Source organism: Cylas formicarius, unplaced genomic scaffold (genome assembly GCF_029955315.1).
Source record: "Cylas formicarius isolate icCylForm1 unplaced genomic scaffold, icCylForm1.1 PGA_scaffold_3__17_contigs__length_32017465, whole genome shotgun sequence".
NCBI lineage: Eukaryota > Metazoa > Arthropoda > Insecta > Coleoptera > Brentidae > Cylas > Cylas formicarius.
The window spans coordinates 20,709,825-20,731,564 of NW_026844326.1; the positions used below are offsets into that span (position 1 = coordinate 20,709,825).

The following is a 21,740-nucleotide window of genomic DNA, read 5'->3' on the forward strand; positions in this document are numbered from 1 at the left end:
TATAGGATTGTAAATGACGAAAAGTTGAATTGGCACCAGTCAGATTAAATAAATGCATATCGGGAAATTTTAAATCTCAATTGACTGTCATATTTTTGTAAATTTATAATTTTCTGGTGGTCAAAAAAAAAACAAAATGATCATTTCTATTAAATATTTTTAAAAAATGACAATATACTTATATTTGACAATGATAATTAACCCCAACATCTAGTAAGTAGGAATCTGTACAGTGATGAATAGGCTTTTTTTTATTGTAAGAAATTGGTTTAAAAAAAGCAAACGTAATTTAATTGGACAGGAATATACGATAGTTCAGGATCATACATTTTGTATTTCCAATTTTTGGATATATTATATTATAGGGATGTGTATTGGGGGTATGGGGTGCAAAATCTCTATACCGCCGACATCCAAATAAGTCCAAATTCGTTTTATTTCCCGGTCGGAAAAGCCCTAAAACGACTTCACAATTGAGTCATCGCTCCCCTCCCCCCGCCCTCAACCCCCTTCCACCGCTCACCCAATAAAATCCGGAGCGAATAAAAACCGAATTTACGACGAGCCGCGTCTTCCGGGTACGGTGAGGACTCAGGCGCGTCTCGCCCACGGGGTAGAAAAATTAACGACAAACGAAGTATTCTTTAATTAAGGAAATTGTCTCGCGACGCTCGCATCCTTCCTTATATTTTCATTTTTACGATTTTCTTTGTTTTTCTCGGCCGTCCCGTAGCCGATTTTTTTGAGCCCGTAACGGGACTCCGGGACGACAAGGCGTATCCGGGGCGACCAAAGACGTTCGGAATTGACTTCTACTTTCGATATAAAGATGAAGTCGTTACAAAAGTACGTCCGGAAATACTTTGTTTTCAAGATACCGAACAATATTTTTTTTAATCCCGGATTTTTGAATGTATTTTCCTATTAAGCAAACACATTTTTTTCTGTCTTAAAATCACGCAGAGAAACGTCTTCCAAAAATAGTCAAGTTTATATATGGCATGTCAAGTATTTTTGTTCTTAATTTGAAAAAGGCTACAATTTCTTCCATATTTTCCATAAATTTAAACAAATTCTTAGCGGATCTCATGGAAATACGAGTTTGGACAAAATCCTTCAGGAGAGGAAGATAGACCCACAATTTGAAAATTTATCTTACTCCATCAGAAAAATTTCCCAATAATTTCATATAAATTTCGTAATATTATTCATAGTGGAAAGTAATAAAAAATGGAAATACTAAAAATAATAAAAATAAATAATAAAAAATAAGAAATAATAAAAAATGACTTGCAAGATAGTATTTTTTATGTGCAGCCAAATATTTCTCCTTACCATTCCTATTTTGTTAGTTCTCTTGCAAAGTCGACAACATTTTCAAATAATTTCACTTACATTCAAGATAATACGCTATACGATATTCAATTTTATTTATTTTATTATAAAGTCAAATAGAATGTTATTATATTTTTGATTTTTCAAAATTTTTATAATTTTATTGCGCAAAGTTTACTTACGCCGATGGTAAATTTGAGCGGAACTATACTAAATTTCCCGTTTTAGTGCTCTGAACTTTTCTAAAATAGCCTATCTGTCATTAATAAAAATGCTTATAATTGTTTTGATTGTCGTTGTTGTTGCACCACTTATCGCCCAAATCAAGTTCACCGCCCGCCCGTAACCAGGCAAACAAATTCCGATTCCTGAGGGAATCGTCTTTCGACTTCAGATGGAGTGTCTATTTACGTTTAAGCGCTTAAATACGATTTAGGTATAATTTATTTTTGCTTATCATTGTTTCCATCGTTCTTTTTTTTTTCATTTCCTCTCGGGATAATGGTATATTCCTCTGCGATTTTTTGTTTAAACAAGAATAAAGAAAGAATAAAATAAAGAAAAAAACTGATCACAGTTCATTTTTATCGAACGACTCTACGAACTAAGGTCCCGCAAATACAAAAACTTTTTAAAAGAATTATTCTTTTTAAGTAAGGTACTAGTTCACAATCTCCTGCTAAATATACAGATTTATATTCATTCTAAGTTTCACGGAATACTAGGTTTTCAAAGAGTTTCAAACTTCAAAAGTATTGGAGACTTTTTTTTTTAAATTAAACCCCCCTTCATATTATAGCAAAAGAAATATGAGTTTCAATTCCAATAATGTTGAAAATTAATTACAACGATAACTATACAATATACCTAAAGATAACATAAAACATAACAATATAAGTTCCAATATGTATTTTGATGGATATGGATTAAATCATAACGTTGGGCAAATGTTCATTTGGACCAAACAATACCACAACGATCTTCTTATTATTATTAATAGGTCTAGAACCTGTTTAATTCAGAGCGTCCTTCCACCTCTTTCGACTTCTGTTCTTAAATGGACGTTGTCGTGAATATTCCTCATCAACCGGTCTCTATTCATTCTTAATACTTGCGCACTCTACTCTGCTCCCCTCCTTTGAACCCATAAAGTAACTCTCTGATTCTTGCACTTATCCTTGATATCTTTATTCTTAATTTTGTCCATCATTATTTTTGTTATTTCGTAAACCTGTTTTTGTCGTGTTAGCTCTTGTTTGGGCCGCGCTATGCTCTTAGAAATGCGGACGTGCTCGACCACACCGATAACGAGCCAAATTTCAAAAATCACAAAAAACAATTCCACTGCAGTAAAATGAGAGAAAACTAATGTCCTGAACAAATTCTTTAATATATTAAATAAGCAATGGGAGTGTTTTCCAAAACATCGAATCCGATAATCTGTTCTTGTTAGATGTAAATAATGTTTTGTACAATCTGCATAATATGGTTTATTAGTGTACTTTCCTGAAAATTTGACTTACATTAAAATTTTAATACTTCTTTATAGTGTTGACCACTTTTTAATTGACCGGTCAATTGACCGCTTTTGAATTGACTAGTCAAAAAATGTTATCTATCATTATTTAATGATTATATATATTTTATGTTTTCACTTCCAAAAAAAAATTGACCAGTCAATTCCACAATATTACTTCTTAAGTATTAAATAAATTTAAATTAAGTTATATTTTGAACAAATTAGAATTATTTATTAAAGCTTAAACCAAATTTTATCCCCCCATTTATCTTACAATTGTGCCGTAGAACCTGAATATACCAAAAAATCGAAAAATTTTACCAACCTGGGGTTGAATTAATCTGCTTTTGGTTTCGATTTAAGTTTAATAATTTTTAAAACGGCACAAGCGCCAGATACGACGCGAACGATTTTTGAATAATAATTTAGCATTATTCCCGGAACGTACGGTACAGTCACGAGACGAAGAGACAGACGTGTCCGGGTTATTTACAGCGACCAGGTGTTCGTTTTAATCTGCGAAAATAATTTACGGCACCGTCGGAGAAAACTTTTCGACTAATCCGCGCGCGAACGGAAAGTTAAAATCCGTTTTTTATTTTCATTTATAAACATAAATTTTCATCCCGTGGCCCGAACGAGCGAACGCAGCAGGACGATAATCGTGTACGTACATGCCTCCGGATCTCTTTTTCGTCCTCCGCTTTTTTTCGTTATGTTTAATTTTTTGGGTCTGCGGTTAACCGTGTCTCCCCCGCGTGGGCGATTCTTTTATCTCAATCGTGAAAAGCAAATTGAGCAACTGTGTGAAGGGGGAGGGATCGAAAATTATTTTATAATATAAATATTTTAATATTAAAATCTCTGCTGCTATAATACACTTTGAAATTAATATGTATAGGGTCTCCTTTCTAAAGGATGTAGGCGGTCGCCGTGTATATAAAAATACACAAATATATATTTTAAAGTATTGAAGTATTTTTTTAAGCCGTAATTTTAAGTCCTGTTAAAGGATTCAAAACATAACTGTTAAACTATTATTTATTAAAATATTACAATTAAACCAATAAATTCTACAGGAACATGTCTTCTAAATAAATAAATAAATAAGTTTTTATTAAAGAGAAAGAGAAAGAAAAAAAAGCATTAACACATTTATAGCGTTCAAATTTTAACTAATTAAATTCTTTATTTCAACACAGATTTATCACTATTTCAAAAAAAAGGGTTTAAATAGATTCAACAATCAGTTAAATCAGAAAGTATGTTAGATAACACTCAGGCAATCCCCCAAACCATAACAGTAACATTTGCATAAAAATCCATTGCCACTATTATTGCTTTCTCAATAGAAACTCTTTTAATTTGTATATAAATTTATTTGTATTTACCATTTTAAAATTTTGTGTACAGGGTAATCGCCTGAAACACAAAGCATCTAGAGAACATTGCAGTCTTATGTTGCGGTAGTACAAACTAAACCTAGTTGGCCTTAAATAAATATTAGAGTGACGCCTAAATTTCAGATCAGAAATAATTTTATGAGCAACATTCCAGACTTCATGAATAAACATTTGTCCTCTTTTATTTTATAAGCTATAGTTTCGAATTTTCTAATACCATGAATTAAACGATAACATGACTTTTGTGTTTTTTGAATTCTATTTTTGTCGATTTGTGTCAAGCAAGATCTCTATAGGAAGTCGCAAGAGTTAAACTGCGAGAGCAAAAGAGATTCACATAATAATTTTCTAGTTTTTTGATCCAAAATTTACCGGTTGCAATAAATTGGCCTTAAATTGGAGTAGTAAATATTTAAAATGTCCTCTAAAGCGCAAATTAGTATCAATTGTTACCCCTATATTTTTCGTATAATCAGTAAATATTAGTTTAGTATTGTTTATTTTTATAATTGAATTATCCTTAAGAAACACTTTCTTGTATTTGTTACTAAAACATAAAAGTTTTGACTCATTTGAGTTTAATAGCAAATTGTGCTCTAAAGAAAGCTGTTTAATTATTTCAAGGTCATCATTAATATGCAGGCATGCATGATCAAACATGTCTACTAGAGTATATTTGAGTATCAGCTGCATACGCCTGAATTTTACAATACTTTAAAGGTTTTGAGACTTCAGATGTATAGATAATGAAAAACAGAGGACCCAAAATTGAACCCTGAGGCACTCCAGACAAAATATCAACACTTGAAGAGAAAACGTTTTCATCGAATCCTTAATATTTTAATTTTGCACATTATAGCTTATGATTAATCGTGTCAAATGTCTTAGAATAGTCGAGTAAAACACCTGCCAATCCTGAATTATATATCTCTATTATATCACTCAGAATAGTTGCCAACGCAAATTGTAGACAGAAGAGGTAAAGAGATAAATAACCCGTAACTCAGAAAATTGTTTGAGATTATTATTTTTGGCTAAAAGTATTCCTAAAGCTACTATATATTTTTCAGCAAAGCTTATCATTTTTAGGGTAATGTTATCAACTCCACAAGCATTAGTTTTAATTGAGTTTAAAGGGACCTTCGTCAAAAAAGGGACTTTCCTTTTAAAGTGGTCTAATTTGGCCCATCCTGTACAGGATGCCTCAACGTGAAATTCGGCATTTTATAAAAAAATAAAAGAAAATTATGTTATTTTTGACGTAGTTGTGAAATGCACCCATAGAAATGGTCAAAGTTGATGCAAAGTTAATATGGTTTTAATATTTTAACACCCAATACAGTTTTGTTGATTTTATTACAATTTAGGGAGCAAACTGACTTAACACATACAATAATAAAATTAAAAAACTAATCAAAATTAATTATTTAATAAAAAAATGTTTCCATTTAATACGACAATGTGATAATCCTTGTGTAATAACATTTTCTGTCAAACAAGACGTTTGCAAACCTAAGAATGTCTGTGATTTTTTCCATTATGGAAAAAGGATTGTTTAACAAAGAACCGAAAACAAGTGTAGTTGGAACAAATGTGTTTTTTTTATATACTTTTGGTGAGCTAGTAGATGTCACACGATTCTGCGGTCTCGACTCTGTAAACTATAAAACAAACCTTGGAATAACATCTTCTTTTGCGACTTCCCATTGCTTTAGAAATACGTGCCCTTTTTTAATTTAGTAACGCTATTACAAAGGACCAACAGTATTATGGTTATTTGTTATAAATACATACCATTAGTGAATTCCGTAGCAGATAATTTTTTTTCTAATATACACTAAAAGAGCGCTCTTCTGTGTAGACAAAATGTTGCTCAGAAGCTGAAGACTGGAGGAGTGGAAAAGTACAAACATTATATTACGATATAGGTTATGTATTATATTACCATCATGTTAATAATATGCACTAGAAGCAGATTGACCCGACGACAGGGTCATGAGGCACTCAGGTTTAATATTTGGACATTCTATCAAATAGTTGTTAATTTACAGATACAGGTATATGCATTTTTGCAATTTAAATGTCACTTTGCACCAATAAGAAGATCTTGCGGCTTTCGACAATTAACAGAACCTTGGATAATTGCCAAAGTTTATTCTATTCTCAAAAAAGGTGATCCTTCCGCATTTGAAAATTACCGACCTATTTCTATCTTGTGCAATTTTTGGGAAATATTGGAAAGTATATTCCATAAATTATTTCTTTCTCAAATTAGAATTAAACTCTCTATGGTTTTTAAGCGAAAAAATTATGTATCACCAACTTATGCTCCCTGTCTTCTTATGTCTGTGACTCCCTGAACAAGCAAGGTTAAGTTGACGCTATATACACTGACTTGAAAAAGCGTCTCAAAAATTTGGTTTCTCCGATTCGCTGATTTCAGTGTTCAGTTCCTATCTGGCGAACCGTCGACGGTTCGTTGAGATTGAGGGGTTTGGATGAGTTCCTTTTATTCCAACTTCTGGTGTGCCTCAGGGTCCTAAACTTGATCTCATATATTTGAACATCTACAACAAGTTTGTCTATGCGGATTATTATTATTATTATGCTGCCAGCTTTGAAGTTCAGAACTTTTGAATCTTTGTTGTCGCTGGACTTGTTGTTTGGCGGATCTGTCTCGCTGTTGGGTTACTTCAATATTCCTTCTTTTCCTGTTTCAGCTCCTATTAATGTTAGACATCGATCCCTACTCAACCTCAGCTCCATATTAAATCTTAAGCACCATGACTCTGTAACTAAAATAAATAACCGTTGCTTAGATCTCGTCTTTGCCAATTTCGACGTTGTGATAGTGAGAAACGCAGTCCCACTTATCAACGAGGTTCCACATCATCCCTCGTTAAAAGGCCAACTGTCCTCATATGCTAACGCAGCATGCAGACTGTAATAGTGTTATGGAGTGGTCGGATGTCGACACACTAAAACACCGAGACAAAGGTGATTTCCATCATGGTCCGCCAAAGAAATGATCCCAAATATATTTGAGAAGGAGGGAGCTTTCCGCAATTTCAAGCGACACAAATCTTATTATTTTGGCAGATATACCGCGCTGCGCAAGTCAATTAAGTTCCAGTCGGGCTTTGCCCATACTGATTTTGTTCGTCGTGCTGAGTTAAGCATACATACACAGCGTAAGAAGGCAGATTCGCGAATCCCAGCCGCGATGTACTATTCTAATCAGCCATACCATGGGCCAAGTATAGTTGTCGCAGCTTTTGCTACTTTGGTAGCGTTTGCACCATATCCCAGCCAGATCCATGTTCGTCTTCAACCGATCTAGTCAATATACCTCATATAGCTCAAGCTAGACTATGGCTCGCTGGTATGGTCACCAATATAAAACTGACACGCTCAGTCCATTGAGAGAGGATAGTTGTTAATGTTCTGCTGGGAATGTTCGCTGTAGTGCCTCTGAGCCTCTGAGCTTGCGCAGAAATTTGCAATCTGTTTCATTTCTCTACAAGTCGATTATCCGTTTCTTCTAGTACAATTACGTTTTCATGTGCCATGGCTGGAAGGGAGATATCAATTAACTTTCTTACTCCAGTTACCCAGGTCCAATATCCATTTTCAAAACCCTGTTTACAATATGAGTTACTATCATCGTACTGTGATTTATATTATGAGAGTCTCCAGGCGATACTTAGCCAATTTCGATTGGCGTCGGGTTATATGTACCGCCAAGTTTTATCCTTTTCTTTCCTTTGTTTAGTTATAAGATTAGTAGATTTAAGATTAGTTTTTACGACCCCTGTGTATGTATAGTGTGTAATTTATATATTTCCTGTAATTTCTCCTCAATTCCAAGCTTCGGGACTCAAACGCAGTGTATAGAGGAAGTAATATTTTCTATACGCGCTTTGTTTTTTAAGGGAAACATAGCTCGACTACCCTTACCATAGATACAAACCATGTACTAAGACTTTGCCCACTCCCTGATATTAAGTTTCGTCAGGCGGCATCCCCGTTTACGGTCCCGCTCCCCTGCTCCCCTTGGGCCAAACAATGATCACATTGTTCGAGTGTTATCTAATCTGAGAAAACGCTGCGGCCACAGAGGGCGGAAGTCGCCACCCCCGGGACTTTCGCAAGAATAAAAGACGTCGAGAGGGGGGTGGGGAGCATTTGCATTTAAATTAAACCAGAGGATCAAATTCCATAACATGGGGAAAAGAGTCCGGCAACGTGGCGGAGGACTTGACAAACATTGTTCGTCCCGGGAGGGGGCGCCCGAAATCCCGTAAAGCCGTCTTTATAGAAATTTATCCAAATTTGACACGGCCGGCCGCTTTGAGTAATCTTCTTAGGACACGCGAACGCTATCGTGGGACGAATTTGCGGATCCGATTCGATCGGAGCCCCCATCCCACCCCCAACACTTCACCAGCAACGTCACTCGATCACGAAGCATGTTCAAAACAAACACGTTTTTTTTTTACTATTAGCAAAATAAAAAGAGGGTCTAGAAATTGGGAGTATCGAATTTTAAGGGTGATTCTTGGCTAATATAAATTTCATTCTCCCTAACTTTGTCAATCTGTTACCCGCTATGCATTAATCCCTGTCTAAATTCTTGCTTTACCCTTTGTATAATTATTTTCCTTTAAATCCTAAAAGATCACCGATTTTAATCACACTAATTAAATAACTAACCAAATAATAAGACCTATCAATTTAAATATCACTTTGCACCAATTAACATAACAGCTGACTGTTCGTCAATTCGGTTTTTAGTTTGGATGTAGCATTTTTTCGGGTATGTTTTGTCAGAATATGGCCACATGGCGCAAAGTGCAGGTTAGTGGATGAAATGTAGAAACATATTGTCCATATCAATCAACTATTCAACACAACACAGCTAACTTGATAGCAGCGTATTAATCGTTATCTGATAAATATCATTATATGATAAAATGCTTGATTTACCAGAAAATCTATGCTTTTAGTTCTAAGAAAGTGTAAAATTGTATTGAGCAATAACGTAAAAATGGCAAATAACAACACTGCTTGCCTTAAATGTTCATCATCTGTTAACTATAATTTAATACGGATCTTATCAGATCACGAAAATCAATTATATTTGATTTCGTTCAAAGTGAAAGTAAAGTTTTCGGTCATTCATCTTGTACAAGTCACCTTCAAAGTAATTTTATAACCTCAAGATCTGTCCGGGGAACGGAGGTCCTAGAAGTAATCAAAAGACACTACTGGTCGCGATTGTCACTTGTCATTACACTGATTTTATAAATTACTGCGGATAGCTTCTAAAGGGTTTTGATGAAACAAAATATGACATAAGACCAAACGAGATTAGCATTACTTTTGGCAGCGTAACTTTCTGCGCAAGCAAGAGTCTCGCAATTTACAGCGACAGCCGGGTTTGTTTAGTTCATTAGCTGTTTGTTTTGATTAAGGGGGCCAACTTGGATGTTGCCCCGGTGTTCTATTCGAGCCCGCAAAGTGCCCCGGGTAATTAATTTTATAGCCTGTTGAGGGTATACGCTATCTTGGCCTCCCTTCGTTTAGAAAATGGGACTGCATGCGTTATGCCTCTCCTATCTCGGTACATTTGCATGGCAAGACTACTATTTTAATTATGACATAGATACGAGGTCTCGCCATACTCATTAGGATGTATAGACGTTTCTAAATAAAACTTTTTGCCTTGCTTCTAATGGTCACGGTTACTGGGAGTTTGGTTGAAGTCGCTAAACTTTTTAATGACATTAGGTTCCTCAGACTGCCGTCTGAATCTCAGGTATTTTCATACCATATATTTATCCATTATCTCTCATTGTTTATTCGAAAAAGAATGGACTGAAGACTCTCATAATGTTAATGGCTGAAAACAAATGTTTTCGAAACTAAGAGTCATTATGAAATTGATATTGATACACCTGCGAAGCATAAATAAATATGATATTAACTCACACGAACAATTAGGTTCCATTATTTTGTCAAAATTGAGTCAAAATGTGGATAAATAATAAACTAAAGGTCCCATCATTTAAAAACTTGTACAAATTTAACTACTGGAGCAGATATTTGACATTTTCTAAGACAAAATGGTTTGCAACCAAGAATGGAAAACTAAAAGAAGAAGTTTGCTTTTCGCAAATACCACTGAAATATCGTTTGCAATCAAATAGCTACTAAAGAAATATAGATCCTGCCTACTGTTGGTAAAAACTGGAATTTATAAAGAAACTATGAAAAAATTTTGTGAAGATCCATCCAACATTCGCATGTGCTAACCAGACTTTCTATTTTCTATGCTTTGCCGTTCTTAATTTGGAGTGTATTTCTTTTTCTTTTTCTTCGGTATCATTTTCCCTTTCCTATTTTAGTGCTCGTCGTTATCCACCCCTTCTTCCTGGAGTTCTGACATTCTTTAGACGTGACCATACTACTACCGTGCTCAGCTTTCTAGTTTTCTTGTTACTGAGCATTCTACTCACATTCGTTGCCATATTTTTGTATTTCTCTCGGTTCTGATGACTTGACCCATATATTCCAATAGAGAACTTCAACACTTTTTTATTTCTTTAATACGTTTGTTTATGTATCGAAATAACGCATACCAAATATCAATACTCAAAACCCAATATCTAAGTTGCAATAAATAATTGAAGTTGTGATATCTGGCTGTTCCTTTTAAACGACACTAAACGCGCGGCAATGATCGTAACGTTGTACCGCTGATTTTCGATCGATACGGAGTCATGTTATCGTGCTTTTCTCAGGTTATAGGCCGAGAATTATATTATTTACGTTTATTTTTGGCTCGTGTGTTTGTATTTAATCTACGTTAGTTTGTATTTGTGCTTAATGTGCTTTACAGGACAATAATGGAACACACAAAAACAATATTACAAATCGTGCCATCTTAACAACCCGTAAAGCGCCAGATAAACTTTTTATTTGTCTACTAGAAAATAAAAGCCGTCGTTTTTTGTTAACATTATGCTCAGGTGTCACTTTAGCCTTAATCATGCAAACATTTTTAACTCTTCGAAGTTGCACTCATCCTATTGTTTTTAAGTTATCAATGCCAATATACTTTAAAATCTGTATTTAGGTTTCCTTTTTGTTTTTTTTTTTTGTTGAACAATTTAGATGACTTCTCTATGCTACCGGCTGGCGCGTAATCTTCCACTCGAATTGACGTCACAATCGGCTACTGCCAATGACAGCGCGTTTTAAAGGGGATTTAAGTTTTACAATTTTTAATTGCTTATACGTGTTAGATGGAATTACAAAATATTTTTTTTGTGAACTGTGGTTCTTTTAATAATCAATATTTTTCAGATTAAAATTTTGTTCTCTATTCGGCCGTTCGAAAATCGATAAAATTGAATATTTCAAAAGTATCTGCGCTCGTAAAAAAAAATTATATCTCGGTAACGGTAGGTCCTGTGGGATCGCCGTTGGTACAGAAATGATCACCGTCGAAAAAAAAAATTTTTTTTGTCTGTTCGTTCTCGTCTTTTGGTTTTTTCTGAATAACTTTCGAACCGTTGGAGCTACAAAATTGGAATTTGCCTCCTTTTTAGGCAAAAATCTAAAAGACTTAGAAAATTGTTCTTTTACAGAGTAAATTAGGAGCCGCAAATCAAAAATCGTAAAAAATATGGCTAATTGGTTCAAACGGTGTCATAGACCGCATCAAGAGCTACAACATACGCTGCTCGGGATATTTGAAAGAATCCATATTGAAACCATTATTTCGGGGGCTGTCAAGACGCGATGACGTCATTGATTATTACGGCGCACTGCATGGTTTCAGAAAAAACTTATTTTCTCGAAAACCATTTACTATTTTTTAAAAATTCTTGAACCATGACTCGTGGAAAATCCAGAGCTATAACTTCTACTTCGAAGAATGATTGTACCATATGCAGGGTGTGTCGTTCATGGGCAAAAAATCTAAAATATCCTAAAAATTTCCGTTTTTGTAGGTAAATTATTGGCGATAAATGAAAAACCGTTAAAGATGGGATAATTTTATTTGAACAGTATGGTACACCGTGTCGTGAGAGAGTTTCAGATTTCGTCAATTATACAGGGTGCGAGATATTTGAAAAAATATCATTCGACAATGCTACTATTTGTGCAAATTTTAGTATCTATCGATGTTTGCTGTAACTTTGAAGTTCGACGAGATGTGAAGGACATTTTATACAGGGTGCATGCACAATTAAATTACATCGATTTTGCGAAAGTTCCATAGTGGTCCGCAGGAGCACGATAGAAAAACAATGCGTCTCTTTACCAAACGAAACCGCGAAGTTCTTTTCTTTTATAATAAAAAGCTGCTTCGCACTACGCGCTAAGAACTTGCCCTGCCCAGTGACGATTTTTCGAAAGCAAACTTGTTTTGTTTCGCCATACTTTTGCTGCATATATAGTACTATTCAATATAATATAATTGTATTCAAATAAATACATGAAAAATGCTATCGGTTTTCTCTTTGATTAAGAATATCTCAAAATATTAGCCTATACTCGAATATAGAAAGTGTGATTGTGCATGTGTGTCACACACATTCTTGCAATCTCGAAAATTCCTCCCTCCCCATCGCTATAATGAGTTTAAAGAAAATTTTGCCTTTGGGAATAATAAGCCTGCCATATAATACCAATGACTATGATAATAGCGAGCGGCTTTAAATCTCGACCCCCCACCCCCGAAGTGGGTTGCGCGCTCGCGAATTAATTCAATTTGGCACTATATTCGCGATGGCGATAACGTGTTTGTTAACCGACGCACACAGAATAAACTGACAATAGTGTTGCAATTTTGTCACAAATCGCGGATCGTTCGCCTGCTAACACCGTTAGCTGCTAAATAGCTCAATTACGACCCGGCTTTTATTCTGTTAGTAATAAATAAATGATGCGTGGCAAACAATAACCGTTTGTTTGGTTGCGTGCCCGTTTTGTTTCTGTTGATACGAGGGGATAACCGAGAAGTTGTTCACTAGTTAAAGGACGTAATAAAAACTATTATAACTGATGTTTGGGTTTATTATATATAGGTGAAGTGAAATTAAAAGTGCTAGAAAATCTAATAGATATATAGAACAGATAACTTCAAAAGCGTATCCAATATTCTAGATCTTGGTTGGGGTTCACAGATTTCAAAACGGAGACTTTAAATATCTTCTACAACGCTTATGTCAGAAGTGTTTTAAAGTATTGTTAAATTATATGCACTCCATTTAGGCAATATAAAAAAATTTACATAGAAAAATCCAAAAAAGGTATCTTTACTTTTAAAAAAATAAATTGTTTCGGAAAAAGATGCACAATACCCGAAGTAATCTTTTTATATAAATGTTTCAATAGAAATTTAATATATCTACTTATTTTACAATTTTGAGCTCCCAAAAATTATATCTATATTAGATCAAAACAGTTTAGTTTAATGAATGTAGAACAGACCTTGATAAAGATAAAGATAGCTTTATTTACATAAGACTTGATTAACAAGTGTTGGATATTGTCAGCATAATACGAATATAAAAGTATAAAATTATCTTAGTATAATTAGTAAATTAATAATAATAAGTAATACCGATGGATAAATAACAAATATATAAACAATAACAATCAACGAATACTTATTAAAAGGTATCACAAGATAGAAAATCCTTAATATTGTAATAGGCAAGGCGTAGCAATTTGTCTTTAAGAGTGCATTCGATAGGCAATTTATTATAAATTTTTGCAGTCAAAACAAAGGGATTTGCTGTAAGAGACAGTCGATGTGTAGGTATTTTTATGTTAAGATTCGGCCTTAAACTCTACTGAATATCTGAGTTTCTTGAGGGCGTATAAAGATTAGAGTTATTTTTTACATACGTGGCACAATTTAGTATTAGTACATACTAGGAAGTGTCAATAAAGAGTGTTGTGGAAATAGGTCCCGACATGAAAAATTCCAGGGCTTAAACAGTATACTCCGTAAAATGCGTTTCTGCATCCTGATATATTTCAACTAAATTTAAACAGTTTTTAATAAACTATAATTTCTTTTTCTTTGTTTATATGTGTAAATTAGCCCTAAAATTAAGGGAACCTTAAGGTGTTAACTAATTAATTTTAGCACGTTTTTAGTGATCGTAACTTTTTTTACGACTGTAATCAGTTATTGGTCGTCAGCATGCTGATAATAATAATTAAATAAATAAACATACTGTACTGGCAAATTTCATGATTTTATATCCTTCATTATAATATTGTTACTGGGCAATATGTTGAAATTGAACTAAAAATTAAAATACTGGTAAAAAAAATAAAAATCACACCTAAATAAATTTTAAAATCGTAAGATCCTGATTTGAAATAAAGAAATTAACTCTAAATTACAAAAAAAAAACAAAATTCTTACTCTTTGCAATCTATAAAAACCCTTTGCCAAACAACAGAAGTTACCATAAATAGGCACATGAACTGGGATTTACAAATAAAAAGTGTATTAAACCATATTGCTGCCTAAGATTACTCACATTTAAAGGCTCTGAGTAATACAGTAATACAGGAGGTTTTTACAGGAAAAATTAGATTAAAACAGAGTATAAAAAATATTAATAGAATAAAATAAGAATATAAACTTGTTAGGTTATATTACTTAGTAAGTTAAAAAGCGTTTTGGACTCCTCCTACCTTTATTTACCGAATTACTTTTCGATTTATAATAATTTATAGTTTGTAAAAAAAAATTGAGTAAAGACCTCTTAACCCGAGCGTTGTACTCTGACAATTATTTCATTTTTTAGAAAGAATACAATCAGCTAATACGAGAACGAATAATTGTATTTTAGCGTAAATGATCCAATGTCATTACATTTTACAACATCGGGCGCTCCCACCAAATAGTCAACAATCTACGACATGTATGATGCTTCCAATGGTGTTTTTAAAAAGCACCGTGGACCGTTTTTGGACAAATTATTCCACAAAAGGGATCCTTTGTCGAATCTAACGATGCTAATTTGTATGAGGCAGCATTTAAAAAAGCCCTTAATTAAATATCACAAAGTAGTTGATAATAATTTATTGAATATTTAAGAATGCCGTGGGTAGCCAAAAATCTATATGTGAAAAACTGAAAAAAATTCTAAATATCTCTGCTTCTCATGCCAATTATTTATGCCAAATCTCGTTTCGATACGCTAAATACTTTATTCCTGTGCAACAAATTTTTGATATATTTTAACTTCCGTGGTACTCATTGTCAATCTTTAGTTAAAAAAATAACATTTTCGTTATACCAAATTTCGCGTCCCTAAAACTCGGGACAGCGACAAATCCCGCCCTGTGGTTCCCCTAGCTTGCCAAATGCGAATGCGAAAAACGTCGCGTAAAAATCCGGCTTGGCGTCCTCTATGTTAAAGAATTTGCGCCTAACGCGCCAACATAAATTCTTTTTTGCCCCGCCCGACAACGCCCCAACCCCATCGTAGGGGATTAGCCCCGCAGAGGACCGATCGGATTTAGGGATAAAGGTCGAAATTTTTCAAATTCAAATTGGCTTTATCCAGACGCCCACACTGTTTCGGAACGATTGGGAATTGTATTTATAATGTACAACTAGAGTGTGTAGGTAGTCTCCCAAAAAATAGATGGAAAACTGCGAAAACTTTTGCCTAATTAAACTAAAAACCGTATTTTATTTTTGGTAGCCTTTCAACGCTTTCGTAAGACGCGAAAATTTAGAAAGAATTATTTAAATCATTATTTGAACCTTTGTTAAATTGCAATATAGGGTGGTCCTAAATATCACATTCATATCATGTTGAAATTTTAAGAAATAATCATTTCATTGGTATGCCGAACACCATTTTGGCTATTTTAACAAAACTTACGCAAAAAAAAGAACATTATGTAATTTTTATACAAAAATATCAATTATGGAATCAGGTTTTAATTAGCGAATTAATGCAACGAATAAAATTCCTCCAAATTGGTAATTTAATGAGTATGATATGGATGAAAATCTGATTTTCTTAAATCGCCTTTGTGAAACAAAGCAATTTTAGACAGAATTCCCTAATTGTTGCTCTTTTCCTAGTGTTAAACGGGTTATACAGTGTCTCGCTCCATTATTTCAGCGGCAAAGTGGGTAAAGGTGAACTCAACGTCTCTTAAAAACAGTAAATTCCAGACTGATGGCGTCATATACGACCCGATTTTTCTTCGAGATCGCTAGAAACGAAGGACGACATTTTTTTCTCGCTCGAAGGATTTTGCCCCGAAAAAGTTTCGCAATGCAAATGAAAGCACTTATAATTTCGGGCTTTATCCGGTCTCTTGCGCCCAGTTTGGGCGCCCCGGACGATGGAAAACAATTAAAAACTTCCCCCAAGTTTACCAATTAATTATTTAAAAAGCTTTAGGGATTAACCCCGCTTTGCTTTGGAAACTTATCGGTCGCCTGGAAAAAAATCTCGACATTTAGTTTTTACCTACACTTTCGTTTGTTTTTTTTTTTTTCAAAATTTGACACGTTTTGTACGGGATGGTGTTACATGCTTTTGTTTAATTTTGGGTTTTTTATGTCAAATGATAGTTAATGATAGTTGATAGGCAACATAACAACCATCTAAATATAAGTCATATTGACCGCTTTGAAGTCGTTAAATCATAAGTATACCTGGCATTGACAAATGCAGGCACATCGAAAAAAGAAGTGAAACGTATGGGTGCGAATCGTGGAGTCTCAGGCAGAAGAAATAAGATCTATAACCGTGTATGGTTATAGACATATGCTCCATACCCGATGGACTGAACGCCGTATAAACATCTCTATTATAAAAGAACTTAATATTACCAACAGGCTTTCCTGTAAAATCCGACTAAAACAACTAAAATATTTTGGACACATAATGAGGAAAAGTCCGGAAAGACTCATAATTCGAGGCAATGTAGAGGGACGTAGACTCGATTCCGACTCGATGGATACACCAGATCACGACTATCTGTAGCAAGGCAATGCGCGATGTCATCGAGATGACAAAAGACAGAAGCGCATGGAGAAAACTCATCCATGATGTTACGCTGACCACCGCACTCCCTAATGGGGGTCACGACTAAAGAGAGAAAGAGAAATATCAAATATATTTTACAAAATACCTGTCAATTTCCATTCACGACATCTCAACCAATTTCCTTCGTTTAAATTTCTCATCTACTTCATCTTTTCATCATTTATCCCATTCCATTCTCTGGAAATGTCCATTTGCTCTATATTTCTAGAGGCAATAATCGTTCCTTGTTACAGTGTATTAACTCCCAGGTTTCTGATCCATAAGTTCATATTGACTCAAAGATTTTGTTGTATATAATTTGTTTGGTTCTTTTCGTAATTTTGTCACTCCAAATCAGTGAATTAAGTTGTCTTAAAACTCTTTTTTATTCCTATTTTACTTTTAAGACCTCTATTACTTTTTCTGTTTTTGGAGAGCATCGCTTCGAAATATTCAAACGGGTTGCAGGGTTTGACGGTTCTCCAATATCTAGATTACTCTGATCGTTGGCACCAATAACCATATAATAGTTTTCTTTGCATTTTTAACTAGGCCACAGTACATTTTAGTTGCTTTTTTCAAACCCTTAGCTGCTATTAGTAAACCCATTCCTTCTCATCTTCTTTTTAATCCTTTAATACAATCACACTTGTGTCAGCATTTTAGTGACCGGAAAGTCTTCCGATTGATGATTTCTTAGTTTAACCGAACTTGTACTTACTGTGTTTATATAGCTGTGACTGATACCGTTTTCTTTAATTACTGGCGATACTCTGTTCAATGGTCCAGTACCATACCCGTTTTGAAATTCTACAAATATTACATCTACTTCTATACATTTTTCTACTCTTTTTCTATTAAGTTCTTTATTGTAAAAACTTCATTAAAACACTCCGTTTGGTATCCATTTTGTCCTTCAAATTGTTTTTCTATTCTTTGTAGATAGATATTTTGCGCATAAACACATTCATTAAAGATTTCTTTGAACAGTTCATACAGGGATTTACCCTCTAAAAACCCAAACACTCTGAAATTTATATTTATTTATTTATATTGTACGTTACGTCGCCATCGCGTAGTTCTCAGAACTAATTGGAGTGAATATTTTTATTGGGATTCCCCGAGTTACTAAGTATCGTATTCGGGTAATCCTTGAAGAGGGTTATAGGTAAACTGGTCATCACAAACGCATAATAATTTATTATAAAATACATATTATTATTAAAAAATGGTAGATATCACTCTACAATTATTATTTAAGACATTTTTGACAAGTCAATTAAGTAGTCAATTGACCAGTCCTAACACTACCCATTGGTTGCATTACCGGATCAATTCTGGTTCCAGATACCAGGTAAGGTTTACTGTGCCCTAAACCCAATTTGAAAAAGTTCTGTAGGGCGATAAAACAGGCCCACTCATCTTGAGTTCCGAAACGAATCTAAAAAAAAAAACTTAAAAAAGGTTAAGCCGTATTTGAAAAAAGACCCGTTTCAAAAAGATTTTATTCGGTCAACCAATTAGGGTTTCGCCTTTTAATAATTTTAATGATCGGTCTCGGCAACGACCTCCCGCCCCACAATTACCCCCCCCATTCCGTCCGGATGCCCCGAACAATTTCTTATTGTGCTATTATTCTTTTTTATACGGCAAAGACAAAAAGGTTCCGCGCACAACAATCCGCCCTTTTTATATATTAATTACTTTTTATTTGGATGCCGAAACTTGTAGCCAGTCACGGCGACGCCGGCAATCCTCAACTAAACGAGAAAGACAACAAAACAAAAAAAAGGTCGAGAAATGATGGATGGGGTATACGCGGACCAGATTTTTGCAATACACACACACACACACGCACACTGGCACCGGCGTGTTGTATAGATTTAGCGAGATTTTTTCGAGATCTAAGCGAGCGGTTTTGGGGAGAGCGGCGGTTCTATTCGTTTGACACAAAAGAGTCCAACCCTTTGTCGATTGTCGAAGAAGTGTTAAGAAAAATTAATGACTTTTACGTCTGGAATTTTTGTGCGAAATGAAATAGGAAATTAGAGCCGCTAGGAGAATTTTTAGGCGTATAAATCATTTTCTAAATCCTAATATGCAGATGTAATTCGGCAACATATCATAGGGCTTAAAGAAAATGAAGATTTAACCGGTTCGTTGTTTTCTAAATTAAGAAGAAACCTATCCGCAACTTCATTGGGTGGTTGATAATAAAAAATATCTTACAAATTATTTCAAAAATGACGTCACCCGTGATAAAAAAAAAACCCTGATTAAAAGAAGTTGTCTGTAAATCTCTTGATTTCGACGGAAAATTGTTTAATTGTATTGTTGTTTTTTTTGTGTATTGTTATAGCTGTTTCGGAAAATTTATTCCCTCAAAACCAGATTGCTCCTAGAGTGGATAAATTAAAAAGGAAACTGGAAGAAAATGAAACCAGCCGAGCCTCCTTCCAAAGAGTTATTTCTAAAATGGGATTTAAATACCGCAAAATAGACAAAAAACAAGGTAATGATATCGCACGGAGTGCGCACTTGAAGATTTAATTACCTACAGGAAATTAAAAAGTATAGATTCGAAAACAACGAACGAAATTTACCTGAACGAAACACACGGTACAGTATCCAAAGGATAGGTAGTCAGTAAAAATTATCAGGCAAAAGCACCATCAAACAAAGAGACTCAACACCATAATTCACGCTGGACCAGAAGAGTGATTTTAAAAGTTCGTCCGTGGTGCTCTGTCCTTACAAGATGATAGAATTTGAAACAAAGTATACTTGTTTCTTTATCAACACACGTGTCTGCAAACGCTTGCAGGTTAGATGAAACAGTTCTACACGATTCTTTTACCTGTGCAATACATGGAGTATGTAGCTTGACAACACCGCGGGTTAAGAAGTGTCATTAAAAACCCCAGAGAGTAGAGAAAGATGGGGCAACCTTTACGTTGTTATTAAAAAAGAAATACCGAATTCCGTACAATGTCAAGTTGTCGTCTGAGTACCATAATACCACAACTCGTTACTTTGAGTTAACCCGTTGCAAAATAAACTTCCCCAAAGAAAATCTAATTTATTTAATTAATTAAAGAAGCTTAAATATGTATGTAACCTTTAAATTTTAGCAATTTTTATTTCCAGTTATTTATCTTGCAGCCATAAAATGTAATTGTTTCTTTGTGCATAAGTTTCGACGTTGTTTGATTTATAGCCAATTTTTCTATGCCCGTTAGTTGCATTATTGATGAAGGTAACAAAAGTAGAAAACATCGACCTAACGTTAACGACGGGATAAGCTAACATTAAAGAAAGCGCTGTTGGCATTTTGAAACTAAAAGGTTTGGTTCGTTATCTAGTAAAATTTTTCAAAATATTTTTGTTCACCAGCAATACGTTTGCTGCTAAAAGAGATCCAAGAGACCTAGTTATGTAGATTGTACTATTCAATTCTAGATTTTGTCCATTGACTATTGTCCTACTACAGAAATTTCTACAACCGGAGCATCTATATAACTGCAATACATTGAAACTTTCTGTTCACTTTCCACGGATTATTTATTACGGATCATTACTGAGTTTCTTACAATAAATACAAAAATCGAATTGAGATGTTCAATTTTATTAATTTTTAACAGACAATCGGTACAAATGCAAAATCGAAATGTCAAAAGTTCTACCTCATGATCACAGAAGTTGCAGAAATATGAATCTCAAATCTTAATGATACAATTTTTTGATATTCTATTGACGAACAACGAATAACTAAACCCTCTTGTAATTACGTCATATATTGTCGGAGAACGGTCTCAATATTTGCGTTTTATCATTTTTATCATTTCTGTGCGCCGGCATCAGTTGCGTCTTTTCGGTCTGCTTTTTCTCGTAAATATTCCAATGGCTCGTCCCTTTTCCCCTCCCTCCCATAAAAGAATTTGCCCCGTCGAACAAAACGAGACCGCTCTAAAACACATAAATCACAAATTGACGAGGCTCTACCCACGCTACCATACGTTTCTATATACGACTGTCGGTAATATATCATCGGGAACTTTTTGAAACTGGGAAAAATGTATTAAAAGACTTAAAGGCGCGATCGGGGCTATATTTGAGGAGGGGATCAAGTTCTCGAACATGCCCAGCGTCTGATGGGGAATCGTCAGCGATGAAAAACGCTTCTATGCAAGATGTGTAAAGAGATTCGATTGATTGGGGGGTTAATAAAGTCCCATTGAACTGTCTCTTTTCGAACCCCGTTTGATCGATGACTTGACGAATTGAGAAAGCGCAGAAACACGATAGTATGGCCACCTCAGAATGGTGGGAGGGTAATAAAATATTGACAAGTTAACTCTAAAATGCCTGTGGTGGGTAATGTTGATAAAACGG

At 34.5% G+C, this 21,740-nt stretch overlaps 1 protein-coding gene across 2 annotated transcripts in view; it reads left to right on the top strand.

Moving 5' to 3' along the window:
- The window catches only part of LOC132698942 (putative polypeptide N-acetylgalactosaminyltransferase 9), a 111,566-nt gene that overhangs the window by 52,851 nt on the left and 36,975 nt on the right, over nucleotides 1-21,740 (top strand). The window lies entirely within an intron of this gene.